This window comes from Lampetra planeri, chromosome 12 (assembly GCF_965212315.1).
Source record: "Lampetra planeri chromosome 12, kcLamPlan1.2.h2, whole genome shotgun sequence".
NCBI lineage: Eukaryota > Metazoa > Chordata > Hyperoartia > Petromyzontiformes > Petromyzontidae > Lampetra > Lampetra planeri.
The window spans coordinates 4,474,481-4,486,564 of NC_136118.1; the positions used below are offsets into that span (position 1 = coordinate 4,474,481).

Below are 12,084 nucleotides of genomic sequence, written 5' to 3' on the forward strand. Positions count from 1 at the left end.
TCCACCCCATTCTCGAGAAGCCTTCCCCCACCATTTCCCATATGACCTTTGAACTGGAGCACTCGAACACTCCTTAGTCCCCTACAACCCTCTCCTTCACAACCAAATGGGTAGAACATTCAAGAGAAAACAGCTGTGGGCTAGCTGGGGCTTGAGTGTTTTGGCCTGGGGGTTGGGTGAGATAGTGGTGAGATTCTTCCACAGGAACAGAAGATCTCAGTTTGATGGTTTGGGCTGCTGGTCTGTGATCAGGTTTCCCAGCCTGGAGTACACAAGGGAGAGAAAAAAATATGTCATGCTGAGAGAATAAGCAGCATACATTACATGTCATTTGAGAACTGGGGCTGTTAGTGTTAAGGCACGTAACTTACAGATGTGTTATTTGGGCAACTACATGTCCAGTAAGAATACCCCAACCGAGTAAAATGTGCCTCATTTGTTTATAGAAGAACGCAAGGCACCTGTTTCTCCCCTATTTGTTAATAATGCAGGATGATTGGATTATAATAATACCATATTTTTCACCAAGGCAACTGGAAACAATCTAATGCTATTTTACAAATTAATCCTTCATTTTAATTCAATTGCCATTTTCTCTGTCAAATGTCTGTGTTCAGACTCCTGAATTCTTTCCCCCTTTATCAGGTGACAGACATGAGGCAGTGTTATACTGTATTATGACAGAGTAATTTTATCATCTAAAGAAATTGATACTATACTTTACTTAAGAAAGAACAAAACGGAAGGGCATGTACTCACAGCCAGTTAAAGAGTATTACATTTTTGTTGGGATCTTGGGCCTATCAATACAGTAAAATCAATGAGCTTGTATTTAACGAATATTGTCATGGTGTTCTTCAATCGCAGTTTTTTTGGTTCTGTTTAACTACCAATTTGTCGTTCGTGCATGCTTACGTCTGATTTCATTCTGTAAAGTATTTGCAAAATGTCAGATTGTTTTTTTGTCATGAGCTACCTGTGAATAGCCATGGGTTGTCAGGAACATTTATCGTTAAGTGCAGGGTCGGAGGAACTGACCTTTGTTAGCATGCTGTACGGTAGTGCTTTTCTGCATGGTTCCAAAATAAGAAGTTATTGATAGAGGTCTAAAGATTGCAATCGACTCTGTAGTGCAGCAAAAATGTTCCCACATATGTTGAAAAGAACGTATGTATTTCGTCACTTAAAAACAATGTAAGCAGACTGGTGCTGGTGAAAAGAAAATGTATTGCAGTACTGTAATATATTTTACAGCACTGTATATGGTACATATGCAGTACATTGTTGCAATGAATGTATACAGTTTTAACTTTAGTGTATAGTATTTTAGTACAGTACTTCCTTATTAAACTAGTTATTTGTTCATACCGTCAATAACTGCCTTAAAAATAAAATGTAGATAATGGGTGACGTTTCGGGAAATGGGCCCTCTTCACAGAAACATAGAGAGGTCAGAGATATTGTGTCACGAGGTAGAGTGTCACTCGAGGTCGAGTGGCATTGTGACTCGAGCTGGAGTGAGTTTTTTTCTTCTTCTTGTATCATTCATGCAAAATTCATGCACAGTATTGTTAATGTCAATATAACCGCGAGTGTTGTACATAGTTTAACATTGTAATCTCCTTTGGGTACTGGCTGTTGAATGTCATATCCAGCACCGTAAGCATCTGGATTAAATGTGCGGGCTCAGTGAATAATTGATCAGTTTCACCCCACTTGCCACTGTTAAGTGAAGGAGAAAATGTTATGATGTTTATGCAACTTAGTCTATGCCATCTGCCATAGAACCGGATTTCATGGCCAGACAGCTGTTTTATTGATTATAGAAAAACGTTACTGTTTTATGCGGATTACACTGCAGTACAGCATATTTAACATTTGATTTCCACTGTACAGGTTTTCTTAGTAACATCGTTCAATACCAATTTTGTAAAAACTCCAGCAATGACGGTTGCTGCATGTGGTGACTCACTTTGACTGAAAGGGCAACAGAGCTTCTTTGAAAAGCATCTCAAATACAATGTCATATTTGATGTCACATGATAGATGATAGATATACAGAACGTCACCGTATAATATCTAAAGTACATTCAAAGACATTTTTTTTTTACCTGGGATCTGAATCAACAAACAAAGCCCGATATAATTAAATCTCGCAATTTAAGGGGACGGAACCTGGTTAATACTCTGCTACCCTGTTTAACACGTAGGCTTTCGCGACCAATATCATCCATAATAGAGGTTTTTGGGTTAGATCGCGTAAATATATAAATGTGTCGTTAAAACCCGCCACCACCCGACACATCAAACTAGTAAGGGTTGTCACTTAAACAGAACGTGGCCAATTCGTCACCAGTACAGCACACCGGTGTATTGGAGAGCCAAGCCACAACATTTACGATTGTCGGGTGGTGGCGGGTTTTAACGACACATTTTTATTTATGCGATCTAACCCAAAAAACTCTTACTCTGCTACCCTGTTTGTCTAGGTTTACCATGTTGGCGAGATGTTAACTACCTCGCGTGGTATGCAGGAGGTCGTGGGTTTGATTCTGACCCTGATGCCTGTATATGTGGAGTTTTCATCTTCTCCCTGTGGAGTTTTCTCCGGGTCCTCCGGTTTATCTCTTCATGTTTAGTAACATGCATTTCAGAGTATTTGGCTGCTAAAAAAAATCCACTTGATAAGCCGCTTCGTTAAGATATCATTTCTGTCCAGGTCGCTTCTGAAAAAGAGCTATTTAGCTCAGTGGGCCTTACCTGTTAAAATAAAAAAATGTTTACTCTAGATTTGAAGTTTTCATGACTGCAGGGATCCATACTCTTTGGTTCTTTCGGTAAAGTCTCTTACCTTTATAGCCTCTTGTCACAGCAGCCCTTTTGCCCACTTCAGCAATTGTTTCTGATGACGGACGCTTGTGTTGCGCCTGAAACGTCGTGATTTAATTTATTTTATACCTGCGTGAACCAAAGAGTAAAAAATGTTTTTAGTTTAGACCACCATGTTCTGCTCGGTGTTGTAGGCGTGGGGCTACGTGATGGCCAGGAGATGGTTGTTGCTGAGTGCCAGGCCCTCGTGTGCTGCATGGGTTGTTCTGGCTACCAAGGTGTCTTCCCACGTGTACGCTTATATGTGTCGTAATTGTTGCTTATCAAAGAACCCACTGCAAGACTCTCCAGAAAAATACAGAACAGTAATTCACTGAAGTAGGGGTTTCCTGGGTACATGTATCTGATTTCAGTGTTATTATTATGTATCACTTCTGGCTCATGGTTCGTTATTTCTCAATAAGTCATAAGTACTGTATCAGCTAAACGAAAATGTTGTATGGTGTACTGTAGAATAGAAATACATTTATTATATTTTTAGCATTGAAGTAATAAACACTGTACACGACTCTAGTTTTATTTTAATACAATATTGCCAATTAATAATTTCAGCACAAGCGTGATGACATCAAGTTCAAAGATTAAATGTTCCACTTTTGTTTTCATCACTGCAAACCGCCCCCCACCCCCACCACATCAGTACGGACCCTGAACAACATTCAAACAACACATGGCCAGACCATGAGTCTCACGAAGTAACCCAGTAACAACGTTTACGACATGACCTGCATTTTAGTCATGCCTGGACGTGTGTGCTGGGTGTGTGTGTGCTGGTGTGTGTGTGTGCGTGGGTTTCAGTGAACAGCAGCAGTCACCACCACCAAAACCCACATTGCCAAGTGCATTTAGGCGTGTGTCTGTCTGTCTGTGCGTGAGTTACAAGCCACAGAGAACCCGCCCACCCAGAGCGAGTTGCTTGCCAAGAGCCGTAAGCAGTCTGCCCAGAGACCCCGAGCGAGATGGAAGCTATTTTTAGGGCAGGACCCAGAGGTCTCCTCCTCCTCCTCTCTCCCCGCAAAGTCGCAGGCATCACAAGCCGAGGATAGAACGCAGTGTCCACACACAAACCACGTTGCACCACCGGATCTCGCTTAACTCCTACGTCTATTGTATTCTATCGTCGGAGATAGGTTACGTGAAAGTGTGGGTCGTTTCGTTACAAACCCATGGTCGCGTTTGTTGATGGCAAGATAGATAATGGAGATGTGGCTTCGTCGCTCTTTCTTGGCTGTTAACAACTGCCACGGGCAGGGTAATGTATAAGAACAACTGCGTGGTGGTGGTGGGGAATTCCAGCCAGCAATAAATAGGGCATTTGTATCCCTGGCTTTAGTAGGACAATCATAAAGGGGGCTCGTGTATTGTGTGTTGTGATAAAAAGGCTGAATCATTGCTCCACAAGGACACCCTTTTTATTCATCTTTACTCATCTCTGGGCTACTGCTGTCATTTGGTAAGTGGACACTTTTGTTCTAACCATACTTGTGGTGTCAACTGCGTTGTCATTTTTTTGTATTTACACACACAACACGATGCTCGGTGTGTATAATAATATACTTCAACTTTGCGTTTTTAGTGTGGTGCCGGATACAGCGAATAGCAGACACGTCTCTAACACGTTGTGGGGTGTGCTGGTTATCCATACTCGTGTGTGTGTGTTTAGATTCTATATACTATAAGCATGTGTAGGAACATCTTATAGAATACTGCACAGTCTACACTACCTTGTAAGGTTATAGTGTTGTGTATGAAGAACGTGTACTGCCAAGTAGATCTGATGTGGTTGCGTGCTGAATCATTGGAACACGAGGGTGTACCGAAGCATGCCACGCCACGTATGTCATATACTCTGCAGCACAAGTTGTGCTTTGTGTAACACACAATACTCTTAACTGTTATGTTTATAATACAATAGTGTATACCGCATCGCCTAAGTCATTGTACAATCTATGCTAAGATTGACTGAACAGACATACAGAATGCTGCAGTGTATCGCAAGGATGATTGAAAACCAGAGGCAACGACTGAGAATAGTTGCGTTGACGACTGTAAATGTTTGACAAATCGAACGATGTCTGGGGCAATGCAGCAACGCCACTGCATCATTAGCAACATTAAATTCAACGTTTTTATCTGTATTGACTGCTTCCTAAAATGCGCCCTTTGAATGGTGTTGTTCTGACAAAGGCTGCGTCGGTAACACAATTTAATTGTCACTTTTACAATTTTAGATTGTCCATTATTGAGCAAAATGTTTATGTACCAGCGACTCGGTAGAGGGTCACGTATGCCCGAATTGATCGGATGTGTTGGTTGTGGGAAACAAGACATTGATTGGTACCGTACATCTATTTCTTTCGGGAGAATACAATCGTGAGATACATAGAGTTTTAACGCAAGATGATGGGTAAACAAGGAGGGGTTTGTAGTAAAATCGTCTAGCATTCTATGTACAGTCCTGTAACCACATTGGTGGAGTGGTGGGTGTAGTGGTTAGCGCATTGCGCCATGTGAACCCGGTGACCCGAATTGCAGTGTTCATCTCGATCAGCCCCCAGACCTCACCCCTAGCCCACACCCAACCAGCGTGGTGAAGTATGGTCGAACAATCGACGATACAGAGCGGGGGAAAACCTCCATCGGAGCAGTTGATTCACAAATGGCTGAAATGTATAACATTTTATTTATGATACAGTACTGGAAACACCCATTGCCTAACCTCCCTCCATTGGAGTGCGTCATTGGACCCTGGTGGTATTTTTTGCGAGAAAATGTCTCGCTTGACACGGCTCATATTGAATAAGTAAACATTTGTGACTTTTAGTTGGAGAAATTGCATGCGTGGCACTCCGGTGCCACCCAGAAAAACACAAAGCCACAAAGCCATAATAGTTCTTGGCCGGGGCACGGTTTGGAAATTACAAGAAACTACTACTGTGCTGTATGATAGAACTCAATGATAATTATCAGACTCGTTGTGGAGAATATAAATGACAAACTAGATAATCGGACAATGTATCTAATTCGTATGTCCATCTCTCCACGTAAAAGTACTGCATTTCTTAAGTTAGATGACCCATCGGCTTACCGGCCTTTCTGGGAGTGCATCATTTCAGCAGTATTGATTCTAGGACAAGCAAACTCCGGATGGGTTTCGACACAGCGTGTCTCATCAGCAGTCAGGCTTTGCCTTGAATCAATTTTGGTGAACTGATAGACGTGATAGGCGAGGATCTTCTCAATGTATATAGAGTCCTGTGCTGGAATTGTATAAGCGTAATGCAGTCCGGTATTATATTATTGATCAAATGTTTCACAGGAGTCTCATTGTTACTACTCTTTGCTCAAATGAGTGCGCTATAGTGCTTGTAGTTGGGTAATATCCTCATACATTTGGTCTAATTTATCATCCCTTGTTGGGGCATACACAATAACCCTTGAATGGCCTTAATGGAGCAGTGGAATGACCATGGCTAAATGATTCACTCTTTACTCAAGTATTTTTATATGCAGCATATACAGCTTACATTACCGTAGTTAATGTAGTAAACTGGATACTCTTGCTAATTAGGATATTACTGTAAATGTGTATTCTAAAACAGTTTAATACTGTCCAGTAATACATTCTTTGTTGTGATTGTATTCATATATGGTTTAGAGTCGGCCAGCCAGACTTGCCTTGGGGTGTGTCCTCAAAGCAGGATGTTATCTGTTTTTATAATGTTTAAAGGGGCTGTTTTGTGTCCTTGGCATGGTTAATCTTTAATGCGAGTCACAGGGTAGCATGTGAGTAAATCTGTAGCTCTTGTTTGATTGTGTACAATGTAACCCACGGGATGAGTCTTGCTGATTGCTAGTTTGCTTGTTAGGAATCTCTGATTCTTGTGCAATGTTTATGGGTGTTTAACTTTTCGAGGCACCTCATCCAAATGGTGGATTGTGACAAAGGACTTTAACAAACGTGGCACAATGTGCACATGTTATTCTGATAGAAACTACATAAAGTACATGTACGCACTGCACACGTCTAGGAGAGTTTGTCGTAAAATTGTCAGCGAATAACTTCAAAGTACTTATTTCCCACTGGTTATATAAAAACAAAAACCTTATCCAGTGCTTTCAGGTAAATATCTTTACAGGGTGGAAGTATCCCAACGTGCTGTGACGCAGTGCAGCTGTGTTGTGACCCCTCTGAATGCAATCTTTCGATCTACAAACTCAAGAAATGGCACTGTTATCGTGGCGCTGTGATCTGCGGCGTTAAAAAAAAAATATTGCGCCATGCAGGGCTGGGGGGGGCTCGCTTTACTAACGCCACGTGTTCAGCAACATTTCGTCTCCGAAAACTACCGTACATGCTTGTGCACAAGCATGGGGGGGGCCAAGAGAATTTGTGGTTTTGTGTGTGACTAAATCTAAACAGATACATCCCCTCTCAGCGTTAACATTCTGTTCTCTTTTTGATGTTTAGGAAGATGCTGACCCCCCCCCCCACCAGTTTTTGAGAGCAAGTATTGCTGTGTTCTGTATAGTGCTCACAAGCCTGTCTACGGTATTTTCACGCATTACTGGATGTATACAAACACAGTACTGTATCGATATTCGTTATATCAACGCAGTGCAGCAACGGGCCCTGTACTTGGCCAAGAGTGTTGCAAGTATTTAAGTGAAAGCGCAATAGAATTCCGAGTTTTATTTTGTTTTTACGCAAAACACACTGCATTAGTAGTATCACGTGATCTCTCATGCCAGCGTCTGTGAATTCGCATACAATGAATGGCTTGTCTCGTACAGAAGACAGACATTTTGCCAAAACATGTTCACATTCCCCGTGTGTGACTCAACTTTCCAAGCAAATGAAGCCCTCCAGCCTCATAGGGGAGGGTGGTGTAGGGGTGACTTGTGTGGTGTGTGTGTGTGAAAGGCATGGGGAGTAGGGCACTTTTGCACGGTCTTCCTTTAAGCGATTTAGATTTAAGTAAATGAGTAGAATTCCCTGAAGTTAAGAGAAAAAACCCACCGTTGAGTTCGTAACAATCGGTCTTAGGATGTTGCCACGCAGGATTTGGTTCTTTGTTAAACGATGTTTTCTGCGACAGTGAGTCGTAATTCAACATCCACATCGTGTGACCGCAAGTGTGGCATGGAAAAATTATCAGATAAACAAAAACACACATCAGTGATTACAGCATCGGAAGTCAGAAATGGGTTTACGTTTTAAAAATTGACTACTGTGCTGTTGTGTTCGACTGATGTTTGTCCAGACAGACTGTACTTTTAGATGGTCTCCAGTAAATAAACATGAAATACATCAAATGTTATGGCACTCATGTGCAGTACACAAATGTACCGTTAATACAACACTACATGGTGTTAATTGCAAACCGTACCCTTCGTTGGTTTACGTTGGTGCATTGTTCTTCGTTAGAACTGTTGTACAGTGGGAAACATTTAACCTAATTGCGTCTTGTTTACCCGCTGAGAATGAATTGTAATAGGGGCCCTGTTTATCTCCCAGGGAGCTTGATGCAGTCAGTGGTCCTGACGCCATCCCCCCACCCTTAGCAGGTGTTGACATGGTTGCTTTGTTACACGCACTGAATGCACAATCATGCAGGGCTTCAGTTTGACCAAATCGCTGTTGCATTTGCCATAGCTGTTTCATATTCACTTGCTACCCGTGTAGCTAATTATTAAAATCCGGGGCACGGTAATAGTTTGCTTGTATGCAGTATTTGAATGGGGATGTGGAAAAACCCCCTCGAGGGATGTTAGTTCCTTTTTACAGTACGCGTGCCAAGGGCATTCAAATGTTGATTTGTATTCACTGCGTTTCCTCTAATATCTCTCCTTTGTTTATGTGTTTTAAATTACGCGAGCTATATTACTGTACACGTGTAGGTTGCTCTCTTAAGCTGAACACAGCGCTTCAAATGCTGGACAGCAAAGGCTTTACCGGGATGAAGAAACTGCGGTCAAGATAATCCCCATGAACGCTTATTCAGTCACTCCCACAACACATTCTGTTGCCATGTTTTACCCGCATGGTAACGACGCATGTCAGATGCCCCAAATAGTGTATCGTTCAGTGACCGCTCTTCGTTTTTCCTCCTCGGAAATCGTGTTGTTGGTGGGGTTTGGTCCAAAGCCAATGAAATTGTCACGGCTCTCTCCTCTCTGGCTGCTCTCTCGCCATCTCTCTGCTGCTCGGGTCTCTTTCGAGTTTGATGTGGCAGTGGCTGGCCGAAAAAAACGTGTCTGATAAACAGTTCTGGGAAACTCCACGGGGGTTGGGGGAAGAGGTCAGAGGAAAGATTGTGTCCATGAAATGGAGGTCTATAATTGCGTGCACATGTGCCAGAGAGAGGGGGGGTGAGTGAGAGAGCGAGAGAGAGAAGAGAAAAGAGGGGTAGGAAAATGGAGATAAAGGAGGCGAATCTTAATATAGTGGCCACATTGTTGTTACAGCACAGACGTTTGATGCGCATCTGTAACTTTGAGTTTAAATAGCGATTCACATCTTATGATGATTTTTGTAAATCGCCCATCATTCGTTGACTGTCATCAAAATCTGTTCCAGGGTTACCGTCAAATGATGTTTGAGCGAGGATGGTGCTTATTATGAACGGTGATGCATCTGGGGTATGTGATACACAGTGTGTACAGGATTTTAAGTGGTGTAGGCGTTGTCTCGTCAGTGTGCATAACACAGTTGCTAAGGGTGTTGTGCGATATTGGACATTAACAGTGCATTAACCAGAGATGTAGATAATCATGCGTTAAATCACGAAATGGCTCTTTTTTTTGGTTTGTTACTTGGGGACCGTTATGTGTCGGCCAGATTAGGACACTCATTCGGATGGAAATGACTCGTCGGTCTTGATAAGGGGGGGAAATGCTCATTCAGTATCACGGTGTCGGACGCGCTGGGATGGTTAATGGTGCATTTATAGTTTTGTGTATCAAATGATTCTTATTCCATAAAATAAGCCAGATAATTTTTGATTTAAGGCTTTCGTGACTGTAGGGATTCATATTCTTGGTTCTTTCGGTAAAGTCACGTGACTTTACCGAAAGAACCAAGAAAATATGAAGCCAGATAACGTTAACATTTCTGCACACAGGATATATGTCATGGGGAGTACACTTAAACAATACACGGGATGTGTATTATTTGTGGAACCGTACAACTGTAAGAGATTAGGTACACCATTGGGGAAGTTTAAAGCCAAGGTTTTGCGAGACAGTGACACAAAATGTAAGTGAGTAAAGGGCAGTTTTGTGGTGGAGGAAGGGAACGATGTATGATTCTCATCACGTATGTGTAGCCAGCCACCGAGTCTTTGCTTCTGGTTTCTGACTTTTGGAGGAAAGGAAATGGCACATTATGGCAGAATACATGTGGTCCACATACAGTATAGTACAATCTTGATAAAATAATGGAGCTAACCTTTGATTTTGTCTTTTTCTTCTTTAGGATGGATATTCCGGAAACCATAAACACAGTGTATTTATACCGTGGTGGTTTTATACTGTAGCGTCAGTGAGCTGCCGGATAATGTTGCCTTGCTTGACAATTTAAAACTATTTTGTGTTAGCAATAATATAGTAATTGTGTCAAACTTCTACACACTAAACATCGTGTTTTTTTATATTGCACAATACTTGGTAGTGTTGTGTAAATGAAATCACTGTACTACAGTATACGTATAACCATATTGCGATATAAATTACAGCTCTTTATTATATCAAAGAGGTATGAAGGACTCTCCACACCATGTTAGTCTCATGTGGTTGTTTTGACCATACGTCACCAGACTTGTCGGTGTGGGTTGGTGAAGGGGTATAACTTTCCACTGATGTTGGCCATGTCCAATAATTGAACTCAGGTTGCCGAATTCATAGTAGAGTTCACTCACCGCAGAGCCACCACTCATAAATATCACAGTGAAGGAGCTGGTTTTTACGTACTTGTATTAGAGTGCAATGCTGCATTTCGATTTGTTTAAAGAACCAGCAAAATCCATTAGGCATATTCACTTAATGCAACCCTGCAGTGATGACTCAGGATATATCAGTGGCTATGTAGTGGCAATTGTGAACAAGTAGAGCTTGACTCATGGTCATTTATAATGCAAATGCATGAATTATTTCTTGAGGAAGATAACCATATCTCTTTTTAGACAATACATGTTTTGTTTTAGCTCAATTTGGTAAATGTGGCTGTTGGTGGTTGGGAGTGCTGAGCACTAAGTAGTTTTTCTATACTCTGAAAAGAGAAAACTGGTTTCTGAAAGATGGATGTCTGCCACTGTGCCGTTCCCACAGAACGCCGGAAACATTTTCACTGCTACTCCATCTTTGGGTGCATTATCTAACCATATTGGCTTCGTAATAATGCAAAAAGGAGCGCTTGTGAATGATGCAACCACGAACGCCACACATGCTTTTCTGACTGCAGGAAGGATATTGTGAAGGATTTGTTTTTTCAGTTGTTGCTTCATAGCACCTGCTTTACGAAACCAGTATGAGTCTCGTGTTTACAAGAAAACGAATGTTAAAAAAGTGAATCCTCGTTTAACACGGTAGATGTGTTCCTGAAAAGTGGCACGTTAAGTGAAAACAATTCCCTTGGAAATAATGTAACAATAAAGTTAGGCGATATACGATGTACGCACACACAGTAAGGTGGCGGGACAAAAAACCGAGGGTACGTGACCGCGTGACTGTATCATTACGCGTACTGTAGCATACCACTTCGCCGTACAGGTCAAGAAAGTACGTCACCGACCACTCAGAAACCGCGTTATAACGGTGCACGTTCCGCGTTGCGCAACAACTGTACCCTCATGGAAGAACCACGTTGTACAGTCCCTCCAGAAAAACGCGGAGTTTTTTGGTGATTGTTGCGGGCAAAAATCGTTGATTATGCGGCACGTTTTCTTAAAAAATGCGATGGAATATGCGGGATATTTATGCAATTTTATGCGATTAAATTGCGGGAACTTGCAAAAATTGCGGGAACTTGCAAAAACTGCGGTTTGATGAAAAAGAGAAAAAAAAGTGATTCCCCCAACACCCTATTCACTAGGCTACTACTTTAATGTAAAGAGTCATTTCTTATTACTTCCTATGATAAGCAAGCATACTACATCACAGAAAGTGCTGGGAATATTTAAGTTCTCATCTTGTTTT

At 41.8% G+C, this 12,084-nt stretch overlaps 1 protein-coding gene across 12 annotated transcripts in view; it reads left to right on the forward strand.

Annotated features, from left to right (window-relative positions):
• LOC144721545 (putative JmjC domain-containing histone demethylation protein 2C) overlaps positions 1–12,084 on the forward strand; it is a 131,323-nt gene that overhangs the window by 84,194 nt on the left and 35,045 nt on the right. For 2 of the 12 annotated variants that reach the window (XM_078599239.1, XM_078599241.1), the window contains exon 1: positions 3,824–4,342. The exons of 8 other annotated variants lie outside the window; for them this stretch is intronic. The gene's annotated coding sequence lies outside the window, so the exon portion shown is untranslated. Of the gene's footprint in view, positions 1–3,812; positions 4,343–12,084 lie in introns of those variants that run through there. 2 more of the 12 variants (XM_078599237.1, XM_078599236.1) reach the window with 2 other exon arrangements.